At 39.5% G+C, this 13,376-nt stretch overlaps 1 long non-coding RNA gene across 2 annotated transcripts; it reads left to right on the top strand.

Moving 5' to 3' along the window:
- The first annotated feature begins 312 nt into the window (after positions 1-312).
- Positions 313-1,556, top strand: LOC126764939 (uncharacterized). 2 transcript variants are annotated; one of them, XR_007668134.1, is made up of 4 exons: positions 313-562; positions 656-913; positions 967-1,158; positions 1,209-1,556. It is a non-coding gene; the product is annotated as an uncharacterized LOC126764939 (long non-coding RNA). The 2 variants fall into 2 exon arrangements; XR_007668133.1 differs by having other exon boundaries at positions 314-913.
- The last annotated feature ends 11,820 nt before the right edge of the window (positions 1,557-13,376 follow it).

Genomic DNA, 13,376 nt, shown 5'->3' with positions numbered 1-13,376 from the left:
AATTATGCCGCACTAAAATTAGGCAAACATAATTTATTTTTTATTTGCTTTCTTTAATACCAACATTTCAAAAGTACGGTCAGTGAGATTTTGTTTGCCATCGATTGACAATTCCAAAAATAGTACTCACTTAAATATTGCATTTCAATAACTCCAACTTAGTAACATTAGTTCAATTTTACAAATAAACTTACAAACTAACACTTAACTTATGCATGCTTACGTATCGTCGGCTTAGCTTTTCCTTATAAGCTAGAGATATTGCACATATGTATGTAACATATGTATGTACCTTTGCTAGCATAAGTGCTCATTAGAATTTTGCCACTTTGTTTTGTAACTCTTTTGCTTGAATGTACTTACAGTGGGGAGCAAAACCGAGAACATATTTGCTTTCTTGAGGTATTAGCATTGATTTTCATGATACAATTTTTTCGATAGGTTTTTTGAAAGTTTGATGTTGACTCTTTATTATACTAGTATTGAATGGACTATAAAACTGCATACCCAAAAATATTATAAATGCTCTTATTAAAGTCTTTGAAATTTGTACGAAAATTTTGTAAGTTGTCATAAATTTTGTATACAGTTTTAAACTGTAATTCATATGATATTTTTAAGAAGATGAACTACATTTTTATAAAAATCTATCCAGAAAATTGTATCGTGAAAAAAAATGCTAATGTCTCAAAAAGGCAAACATGCGTTCCTTTCTGCTCCCCAGTGTGCATTTGAACATTCACACAAACATATGTACTACATAATAACTAACTCGCTTTACTACTGAGCTCCGTTGTAATTTTAAGAGTGCCAAATTAAGTAGCAAGACACCAAGAAATCACGTTTTAATTCATAAAGAAGGGTGTGAGTTTAACTAGCAAAAGGAAAACATTAATTGTGAACTATTGTACTTGTGAGTATTAAACATAATTGTTGTTAACTTTTAATAATAAAATTTATTTTTAGGTCTAAATGTCTGTTCATGTTTTCGAAACCGATTTTTCTGCAGACGACAGTATTGAAGATCTGGACTTTAATACTACTGGAAGTAAACGAAAGAGTTCATTAAGTGCGAAATCAGGACCGGCCCTAAAAAAAGTCCGTGTGAATTCACAAAAAATTATTTTCAAAGAAGAATTTTACACAGAAGTGGAAAAAGTTAGTTTTTAAATTAAAGCACACTATGAATTTATAATTTTTATTGTTAGATTTCCGACAAGACAACTTGTGCTAAGTGCGTTGCATGTCATCGAGTGATTAGAGGAAGCGGTGAAGTGACTTCAAATTTCATCAAACATTTGCAAGTCAAGCATAGTGAATGTTTTAAAACATACAAAAGTTATAAAACAGGTAGCCCTTTTGGCGGTAACATGCAATCTGAGTTCGATGGTAAACTGTTACATGCAATGATTGATTGTTCATTGCCCCTTTCCATTCTGGAAAAAAAATCCTTTATAGATCTTTTTCAAAGTACAGGTATGAAGGTGATGTGTCAGAATGTTTTCAATGCAAATTTTTCAAAACGAAATGTAAATATAAAATGATGAGCTTTCAAATTTTTTTAAAAATAATCGAAAATAATCAAAAATAATCCTTGAAAGTAGCCAATTACTTTTTTGATTACTTTTGATTATTTTTGATTGTTTTCTCGTAATCCTAACTAATCTTAATTATTTTTGGATTATTTGTAATCATAATTAATTAATAATCAGGAATTGTTAAAAAGAGAATTATGTAATCAATACCATTCCTTTTCAAATTTAATCTAATTGATTACTAATCGTAATACAAATTTAACAGCAATGTTCAAATGTGCTTAAATATGTTAAATAAATATTAAAAACTCTATATTTACCCCATACATTGTTACTAATGCATAAGTTGCAAGTGCAAGGAACAATGTGTAGGTTTATCATAATAATATTTTCGTTTTATCTTCATATATCTTCTTACTATCAAAACTTAATACAACATTTTGACATCAATAATCTTTGCTGTGAGAAGATTTTAACGACAGGTGTTTAGCACGAAACGCACGCAAGTTCTTTACGTACAGCTGCAACCGAAACCATTGGTTTTCGGAAAATTCAAAACAACTGCTGTTTCGACGAGGAGTGCCGTGTCGCAGCGGAGAGAAAACAGACTGCCTACTTCGGAACGTTACGATTGACCTCAACACGTGCGGGATGGGATCGATATCGAGAGTTGATGAGGGAAGTGCAGACAGAAAAAGAAAGAAGCCGAAACGCGATGTCTGAGTTTGGTATCCCCGCAAAACTAATACGGCTGTGTAAACTGACGTTGAGCTACACCAAACTAAAATTTCAACAACTAATTCTCGTTTCTCAAAAATAACCGTCACATATTCATAAAGTTCACTTTTCAAACTTTAAAAATTTCTGTGAGTTATCCCAATGAAAAGAAGAGAGCGTGTTTTACTCATAACAGAGTATCGTTGTGAATAAAATAGAAAAACTTGATCGAAAACTTGGCCTAGCCCCTATATAACTAACAACAGGATTTTCGAACATCCGGCTGACTTTACTCTATAATAAATAACAATACACCAAGGCTGCTTTTCTAGACATAGAGGGCGCCTTCAATAACATAGAAGTAAATGCGATAATTAACTCTCTGGCACATGGTGGCATAGATGACACTGTGTGCAGATGGATACTATCGATGCTTGAGAATAGGAAGATTATAGCTTCAAACGGCGCTGCAACACAAACAAGCTATGTGAATAGAGGGACGCCTCAAGGAGGGGTCCTCTCTCCGCTCCTATGGGTTGTAGCGCTGAACGAAATACTCCTCCAACTAAACGGTGGAGGAGTGAAAGCAGTGGCGTATGCAGACGATATAGTGTTGTTGGTATCAGGCATGTTTCCTTCAACAGTCAGCGAGATTATGGAAAGAGCACTTCGAAGGTTAAACCTATGGGCTAAAAACAATGGACTAGGAGTTAACCCGAACAAAACAGAACTGATGCTATTCACAAGCAGAACGAAAATACCTCAATTTCAACTTCCGGTACTAAACGGTACAACACTCAGTCTATCCCCCACAGCTTGGGGGTGGAGATTGACTCCAAATTGTCCTGGAAAATAAATATAGAAAAAAGAATAAACAAAGCATACATGGCTTACTATACTTGTAAGAGAATCGTCAACAAGAATTGGGGCCTCAAACCAAGTATAGTCATGTGGATGTATACGGCGGTCATAAGACCTATACTTACATATGGAGCTCTGGTATGGTGGCCAGCGCAAAACAAGCAATACAACATTAAAAAATTAAATGGTATACAAAGAGCAGCATGTGCGGGTGTTACTTGGGCAATCAGGTCATGTCCGACTGATGCGCTCAACGTGATCCTGCATCAACTACCAATGGACATTTTTATTCAAAAAACAGCAGCTATTGCGGCGACAAGAATAAAAGAATTGGGAGGTTGGAACCAGCAGAACTATGGACATAGTGTAATCCTAAACAAGCTCACCATTAATAAATCAGACTACATTCTCCCAAAGCTGGATTTCAATAGACACTTCTAGGTAAGGATACCATCTAGACGAGAATAGAGAAGAGGCTCAATAGAAGAGGAGGATACCATCTCAGTCTATACCGACGGGTCCAAAATGGACTGCGGAGTAGGCACGGGGGTATTCTTCACTGATCTTGGCATATCTCTCTCTATACGTCTACCGAACTCGGCTAGCATCTTCCAAGCAGAAGTACTAGGCATAGAAAAAGCCTGCGAAGCTCTATTGGAAAACCACGGGAATATAAATAAAGCAACTATATTTACGGATAGCCAGGCGGCGCTCCTGTCTTCACCCATGACAAACTCCAGCACAGTACACAACTGCAAGAGAGCACTAAGCGCAATAAAAGACAAGCTCCAACTAAACTTAATCTGGGTTCCCGGCCACAGGAACATTTTCGGCAACGAAAAAGCAGACGAGTTGGCAAAGGCAGGAGCTTTCCTCAATGAATCCGAGGCGGAGATAATACCAAGTCCGCTAGGATCAATCAAAGGAGAGATCAATAGACAATTTCAACAAATTGCAAATAACAGGTGGAAAAACATCACAAAATGCGTCATAACTAAACAATTATGGCCAACATATGACGGGAAAAGAACCAACGACTTACTAAATAGGTCAAGGAAAAGTATTTACAGAGTAACAGCTACCACAACAGGGCACTGGCCATTTGGGGAACACGCCTCCAAAATGGGTATGCCCTACAATGACATCTGCCGTGGCTGCGGAGTAGCAGGGAACAAGGAAACAATCTTCCACTTTCTCTGTGAATGCCCAGCGCTAGCACAGATCCGACACAAAACCTTTGGAATCCATCTAGCACCGAACCTTGAATGGATTTCCACTAAAAGCATATCGGACATAAGTAGTTTCATCGAAACCTAAAAATGGTTTGAAAGAGGAGGTGAAACGTAATAGCAGATACAGGAGGTTCTACGAACAGTGCATCAAAATGGCACATCAAGTGTTAATTGAGCCCGATAAGGCTGCACTCCTACCTACCTACCTTACTCTATATGACTGGATTTACTCTTCTTCTTAATTGGCGTAGACACCGCTTACGCGATTATAGCCGAGTTAACAACAGCGCGTCAGTCGTTTCTTCGTTTCGCTACGTGGCGCCAATTGGATATTCCAAGCGTAGCCAGGTCCTTCTCCACCTGGTCCTTCCAACGGAGTGGAGGTCTTTCTCTTCCTCTGCTTCCCCGGCGGGTACAGCGTCGAATACTTTCAGAGCTGGAGTGTTTTCGTCCATTCGGACAACATGACCTGTACAGCGTAGCCGCTGTCTTTTAATTCGCTGAACTATGTCAATGTCGTCATATATCTCATACAGCTCATCGTTCCATCGAATGCGATATTCGCCGTGGCCAACGCGCAAAGGACCATAAATCTTTCGCAGAACTTATCTCTCGAAAACTCTCAACGTCGACTTATCAGTTGTTGACATCGTCCAAACCTCTGCACCATATAGCAGGACGGGAATTATGAGCGACTTATAGAGTTTAGCTTCTGTTCGTCGAGAGGACTTTACTTTTCAATTGCCTACTCAGTCCGAAGTAGCATCTGTTGGCAAAAGCAATCCTGCGTTGGATTTCCAGGCTGCCATTGTTGGTGGTGTTAACGCTGGTTCCTAAATAGACGAAATTATCTACAACTTCAAAGTTATGACTGTCAACAGTGACGTGAGTGCCAAGTCGCGAGTGCGACAACTGTTTGTTTGATGACAGGATATATTTCGTTTTGCCCTCGTTCACTGCCAGAACCATTTTCTGTGCTTCCTTGTCCAGCCTGGAGAAAGCAGAACTAACGGCGCGGGTGTTGAGGCCGATGATATCAATATCATCGGCATACGCCAGCAGCTGTACACTCTTATAAAAGATGGTACCTTCTCTATTAAGTTCTGCAGCTCGAACTATTTACTCCAGAAGCAGGTTGAAAAAGGCACACGATAGGGAATCACCTTGTCTGAAACCTCGTTTGGTATCGAACGGCTCGGAGAGGTCCTTCCCGATTCTGACGGAGCTTTTGGTGTTGCTCAACGTCAGCTTACACAGCGGTATCAGTTTTGCGGGGATACCAACTTCAGACATCGCGGCATAAAGGCAGCTCTTTTTCGTGCTGTCGAAAGCAGCTTTGAAATCGACGAAGAGGTGGTGTGTGTCGATTCTTCTTTCACGGGTCTTTTCCAAGATTTGGCGCATGGTGAATATCTGGTCGGTTGTTTGATTTCCAGGTCTGAAGCCACACTGATAAGGTGCAATTATTTTTTTGACGGTGGGCTTTAATCTTTCACACAATACGCTCGATAGATACTTATACGCGATGTTAAAGAGGCTAATCCCACGGTAGTTGGCGCAGATTGTGGGGTCTCCTTTTTAATGGATTGGGCATAGCACACTTAAATTCCAATCGTTGAGCATGCATTCGTCCGACCATATTTTACAAAGAAGCTGATGCATGCTCCTTATCAGTTCTTCGCCGCCGTGTTTGAATAGTTCGGCCGGCAATCCGTCGGCCCCTGCCGCTTTGTTGTTCTTCAGGCGGGCAATTACTATTCGAACTTCTTCATGGTCGGATAATGGAATGTCTGCTCCATCGTCATCGATTGGGACTCGGGTTCTCATTCTCCTGGTGTTGTGTGTTCACTGTCATTCAGCAGGTTGGAGAAGTGTTCCCTCCATAGTTTAAGTATGCTCTGGGCATCAGTGACTAGATCACCTTTGGGGGTTCTACAAGAGTATGCTCCGGTCTTGAAACCTTCTGTAAGCTGCCGCATTTTTTCGTAGAATTTTCGAGCATTACCCCTGTCGGCCAGCTTATCAAGCTCTTCGTACTCACGCATTTCGGCCTCTTTCTTCTTCTGTCTACAAATGCGTCTCGCTTCCCTCTTCAACTCTCGGTATCTATCCCATCCCGCACGTGTAGTGGTCGATCGTAACGTTGCGAGGTAGGCAGCCTGTTTTCTCTCCGCTGCGACACGGCACTCCTGGTCGTACCAGCTGTTTTTTTGCACATTCCGAAAACCAATGGTTCCGGTTGCAGCTGTACGTAAGGAGTTTGAAATACCGTCCCACAGGTCTCTTATACCGAGTTGTTGACGAGTGCTCTCAGAGAGCAGGAGTGCAAGCCGAGTAGAAAATCGTTCGGCTGTCTGTTGTGATTGCAGTTTCTCGACGTCGAACCTTCCTTGTGTTTGTTGGCGTGCGTTTTTTGCTGCACAGAGGCGGGTGCGAACCTGGCTGGATTGGTTTTACACCTTAAAGTATTTCCTTGGTTTTGAATCTTGCAAGTTGCAAGAGTATAAAATGTTCGATTGCACCGAGCTTAGCGCTTCCTTACTTGTTTTAATTACAATTATGTTTAGGAAATTTTGGGATTTTTGGTTTGGAGTTTTAGTGAGGAAAATGTTTGAGAGTTGGGAGCACTGTTGAAGGGTCTCAACACACGCAATGAGAGAAGAAGGAAAAAATGCAACAGATTTCTATTTCATGCCCTGCGTTTGGTAATCAAATACATGCAAAAGTATTAAACCGATTCTTAATGTTACATTTCTTATTTTTGACAGTGCTATGCTATGTATGCACAACTAGTAGAACAACTTTCCAACAGTTGTACACAGCTCTGATCGAAATTAGCCTTTTTTGAAATGTTAATAAGAGTAAGTAGTATAATAATTTTTTGGTGAAAAATTTTTGTTATGGAACATTAAGGAAAACTTTCAAGAACATTTATTTATTAATGACAAATTTAAATATATAATTCCCCAAGTCGACCATTAGTAAAAATAAATATAAAAAATCTGATGCAAATAATAAACAACAACGATAATAATCAAAACAATCTACTTCCAAATCAGTAATATTACAAAATATTTTAATTCAGTCAAAGCAAAGTACTACTAATAGTGGTGGAGAAAACCTGGTACGCAAAAACACTTATGTTTAAATGAGATAAGACATGCATGGGCATGATGAACAATAAAAATCAAGGCGCGTACGGACCCTCAATGGGCGGCTTCTTAGTCATCAGTTTCAGCATGTTAGGTGCGGCTGTCATCAAGAATCGACCGGTACACAGCGCACTGGGAGTCCCTTAAAGAGCAGGCAGCGACTTCTCTGCTAGCGAGATGGGGAGGGTGATGTTAGCATGCTCTGCCGATGTCTCCGCCGCGGTGTATATCAGGAACCAGCCCCTTTGGGCCCTAGTTAAGGAGTGTGCGTTGGACGCAGGAATAGCAGCATACGTTGCTACACACGTTGATGAACACAGGTCCGCCCGTGTTACCTGGACTGGTAAAGCGAAAAACTATACGACTGCAAGTAAATGAGTTGAGTAGTTTTAATGAAAATTCGATTAAGAGCATCAGATCAACGTACTTAGGAACCTAAACTGCAGTGGTAAGCCTACCCGCATTGGAGGCAAGATCAAAATAGGTTGGGTAGTGTGCAGAATAAGAGCGAAGCAAAATCTCAGGAGGTGTTTCAGATGTCTTGAGTTCGGTCATGTGGCGAAAACATGCAACAATCCAGATGATAGGAGTGAATGTTGTGTCAAGTGTGGAGAAACTGAACACTTTAAGAAGTCGTGCGATAAGAACCCGTCATGTAGTGCATGCAGAGAGTCATGCAATTGAATCTCAATCAAAAAAAAAAAAAAAACAGAAGCTTCTTAAGCGGACGGTTTATGAGGAAAAGGTTGATGTAGCCATACTCAGTGAATAGTATAAAAATACAAGCGACGCGACATGGATCTCTGATAATACGAACAAAGCTGTCATATGGGCATGTAGAGAGAAAATATTTCAAGATAAACCGCTATTGGGGAAATCATCCTACACTTGAGCGAAAATCTCTGGGATCAACTTCTACAGTTGTTACATACCACCAAGCATATCGCTAAGGGGTTTTGATAAAATTCTAGACGAACTGGTCAGAGAAATTTTGTCAACTACGAGGAACGTGGTCGCAGGCGATCGGAACGCGTGGGCGATGGAGTGGAGTAGCATCTGTACAAATAGATGTAGAAATGCCCTACTAAAGGCATTCGCGTCGCTACACACAGTGATACTGAACCACGGCAATCAGAATACCTTCGAGAAGAACGGCCAGGGCTTCATTGTCGACATAACCTTCGCTAGCAGCTCTCTGGCGCGGACAACAAATTGGCAGGTGTGTGACCTTTATACACACAATGACCATCATACAATTATGTTTGAAATCGAACATTCAGTAACAATAAAAGGGGTATGCCCACTAAGACGGTACAAAGGAAAGGATAGAAAATAGAAACCCTTGACTTGGAACTCTTCAAGCTCTTGTTAGATGGTAATCTAACATTTCAGGAAGATAAAGATCGACAGGCGGAGATCCTAGTGAGGCACGTTAGTAAAGCATGCGACGCTTCTATGAGTACGAAGAAAAACGGCGTCCATAGAAAGCCTGTTTACTAGTAGGGTGAGGAGATCGACACATTAAGAAAGGAATGCCACAAAGCGAGAAGGAGGTGCCAAAGGAGTCGGGGACTCACAAAGCTAACGCAATTATTCGTATGCTTTGAAAGAAAACGAAACTATCAGCAATTAAAAGAGTAAATTCTGCTGCTTTAAGGAGCTTTGCGGAAAAATCGATGAAAACCCATGTGGTGATGCTTACAAACTGGTAATGATTAAAATAAGAGGTGGCAAAGGATAATCACCAACATGCCCAGCGCTATTGAAAACCGTTGTGGAAACTCTATTCCTCGCACAGCCCCTAAAAAACCAAACAGCTCGCATGCAAGAACCTGCTGAAACGGAAGACATAATAGTAACTGATGTGGAGGTTATAAAAACGACAGAGAGATTTGGTATTGCCAAAGCACCAAACGTGTATGGTATTCCAAATAAAGCCTTAAAGATTGCCATTAAGCACAAGGCGACACCATTCACGGAATTGTTTACGCGGTGCTTAGAAAAGGGTGTAATACCAAAAACCTGGAAAAAACAGAGACTGGTCTTGTTGCAGAAGCCAAATAAACCAACCGGAGAGCCCAGTTCATATTGATCACTCTGTATGCTGGATACGATTGGCAAGATACTAAAGCAGATAATCTGTGCACGATTAGAGCTACATACAGAAAAAGAAGATAAGAAAGGTCTCTCCGACGACCAGTATGGATTCCGCAATTAGTGATCAACCACTGATGCGATCAGGAAGCTTACTGAGATAGCTAACAAGGCAATAGAGGGTACCAGATAGCTGTATGATACGAAAGAATACAGCGCAGTAGTCACGTTAGAAACACGTTTAACTCGACATATTGGCCCCATATTATAAATGCACGGGAACGTAACGAAACTCCTGCTTACTTGGTTAAGATTATATCCAGCTACTTGTTTGACCGGCTGTTACTGTATACGCTAAAAACAAGTTTAACTCGACATATATGCACGAGAACGTAACGAAACTCCGGCTTATTTGGTTAAGATTATATCCAGCTACCTGTTTGACCGGCTGTTACTGTATGATACGGATGACGGACCAAACAAGTATGCCGTAACGGGCGTAGTTCCACAAGGTTCTGTGCTTAGCTCATTGTTGTGGAAAGTTTTGTATGACCGGAAGCTGCGTCTCCCACTCCCGAAGCATGTGCAGATCATCGGGTAAGGGAATGATATTGCCATAACCGTAGCGGCAAAAGAATTTGGCCAACTTGAGAACTTCTGCAATCATGCGGCGACGGCGATCAAAGAAAGGATCACGGCAACAAACCTCCAACTCGCTGGGCAAAAGAAAGAAGCTGTGCTGATCTCAAGTAAGAAAAAACCAGAATACATTATAAGCGAATGATTAAGAAAAGTTCGAAAAGAACTTGGCCAATTTGACAACCTCTGTAATCATGCGGCAATGGCGATCAAAGAATGGCTCACGGCAAAAAACCTCCAACTCGCTGGGCAAAAGACAGAAGCTGTGGTGATGTCAAGTAAGAAACAACCAGAAGACATTATACTAAATATGGATCGAGTCAATCCATTCTGATGTACGCGGCACTGATATGGGGACCAGTACTTCAGCAAAAGACGTATGCTAAGAAAGGGAAGTTTGCAATGCGTCCCAGTGCCATTAAGGTCACGTGTGCATTTTGCACGGTATCGTCCAAAGCGGTTGGGATTATAGCGGTCATCATGTCACAATATCTAATGGCTATGGAACTCAAAAGAGTATACGACAGGTCTACAAGACTGAGCAGGCGACTAAACGATGAGATGTAGCTACCACGGGGAGATGGACCCATAGGCTAATTAGAAGTGCACAAGCATAGTTAGATAGGAAGCATGGAGAAACAGATAAATATGGACATGACGACGGGACGAATTGTTCCTTCTGCGACAGCAGCGGAGGAAACGCGCTGCACACTAGGGTTAGTCTATTTTTGTAACACCTACTTTACATGTCATAAAAGGATGAGGAATAGTAAAAAAATGATAACTGCGTTTTTAGTTTTTCGATTTATTTCGAAAACTTCACGCAGAATTTAAATTGAAAAAATTCATATGTTATATGCGAAGAAGAAGAAGACAAATTTTGATTTAGAAGCAATAAGACTAATTTAAGTACAAGACAAATACATTTTTATAGTAAATATACGTTCTAGTTCATTATTTAATTCATTTTGATATTATTTGAGATAAACTTAAGATTTAAACTATATTCAGATTTAAATTCAGAATGGCAGAATCTTCCTTTACCCAGTGTTTAAGAAAACACTTATGCGCAGTTTCGAATTGCTTGATGGATTTTTCCAATATTTCAAAATCATTGTTATGAAAACGGTGATCCGAGAACCAAGCATCATACCATGCGCTGCATATGAATTGGCAAATTGGCAAAAGTTGTATTCTGTGTTCCGGTATTAGTATGAACGTTAAAATCGCTAATATAGCTCTAGGATTCCATCGAGCGTTGCTGAGCGCTGGTAAAACTCTAAATTTTATGTATGGGAACTTGTTGTTTACTTAATAATATTTAAAATATTGCCCTAGTTCATATAAAAATTGCATGTCATCACGCCATTCAATAGATCTTAAGATCAACTTTTCGTCGTTTTGTTTGTAGTTTTGTTTGAGGTTTTCGTAGTTCATAATCAATTCGAGAAATATGTCATAACTGATGTTTGGCGATGTCGACTTTCCACCTAGTACTTCATTCATCACATGCTTCAAAATTAAATCTAATACATGATGTTGGCATCCAATATACTGCGGTGAGGACAAATGTTTTTCCTGAAAACAATTCTGCAGTAAACGAACAACTCCACTTTTAACCCCTGTATTAACGTTTGTTGTGTCACTAACAATCATTTTAATGGAATTCCAAAGGTTTAATTTATCCAATACATTCCTTATTCCTTAAAAAAGTTATAGAAAGTTAATTAATGCTCTAAAAATATATTATTAAATAGAAACCTTAAAAAATTGACAAACTTTTCCCGTTTTCAAGAACCATTGCCGCTACTCTTACTTCCTTAGCTTCATTTGTTAACACCACGGCCTGCACTTCTTTCTTCCCAAATTTCTTGCCGTCGAAATGAATGCACCAAATGTCATCTCTTAAGGAATTCTTATAATTTTTTTCCAAGTTCAGCGCTGCTTTAATCATCGCTTTGTGAATACCTGCTTGTGTTGGTGTTGCTATATTTATTCCTTCTTTGGACAATTCATTGCATATTTTAGCGGCATTTTTGGTGCTTACATGGGCTGTTGTTACCATTGTCACTGCTGCTTTTGTTGAACACTTCGCATTTCTTTTTCTTTGAAGAGGAGCTTTATATTCACCAACAGATTCAGCTGATGATGTTGAAGTGTTGAACGCCACTTTATTTAAACACGAGGTGCTTTGAACATTTTTTCTTAAAAGGGCAGCTTTAGAGGGATGCACACAAACTGCTTTAGCTGTCGTGTACCCAACTTCTCCATTTGTAGTTGTTTGGAGTTCATACAACTTTTTGTGATTGCTCGACAGATTCAGCTGATGATGTTGAAGTGTTGAGCGCCACTTTATTTAAACACGAGGTGCTTTGAACATTTTTTCTTAAAAGGGCAGCTTTGGAGGGATGCACACAAACTGCTTTAGCTGTCGTGTACCCAACTTCTCCATTTGTAGTTGTTTGGAGTTCATAGAACTTTTTGTCCTCAGTTCCTAGCCAGACACCTTTTAAATCAGTTATATCACATAACTTTTTGAACGCCATTGTAACATTTCTGCCATCCGGGAATTTTAAAAATGTTGAATAATCATTTAAAACTTTTGTTATCTTCCGTATCAGCTAGTATACGTGTTATGCTCGGAAAGTTTAGTTTCGACCACAAGGCAATAATTTCGTTTGAAATAATCTGGCATCTTTTCTTTTTCAATTTCTCCGTTTTTGCTAATTCATTATACCTTCCTATAATTATGGTCTATTTTGGAATCTTACACAATTCACTCAAGGGGTTTTCAATGTTATTGATTTCTCTTCTCTTATTCTTAGATTTTTCAAATGTTATTAAATTGTTTTCCCATTGTTTTGAATTTTTTAAAACTTCAGCACCACTTTTTTTAGAAGACATTGTTCATTAAAAAAGACACTTTCACTCCAGCCGCCACGCATGAATGAGAGACCGAAAGGCAACTGGCGCGACGCTTATACGAAGTTTCAATCATTCATAAAGCATTTACTCAAATTTACCCTTATCTATTTTTGTCATATGCAAAAATACGACGAATAACGGAAGAAGAGAAAACAAAACAGACATAAAGAAAAGAACATAATCTCATATGGTGTTTTTTCTTGGCATATGTATGAAATTTT

Source organism: Bactrocera neohumeralis, unplaced genomic scaffold (genome assembly GCF_024586455.1).
Source record: "Bactrocera neohumeralis isolate Rockhampton unplaced genomic scaffold, APGP_CSIRO_Bneo_wtdbg2-racon-allhic-juicebox.fasta_v2 cluster10, whole genome shotgun sequence".
NCBI lineage: Eukaryota > Metazoa > Arthropoda > Insecta > Diptera > Tephritidae > Bactrocera > Bactrocera neohumeralis.
The sequence above is the reverse complement of the archived record's forward strand: the minus strand, read 5'-3'. Positions and strand labels throughout refer to the sequence as shown.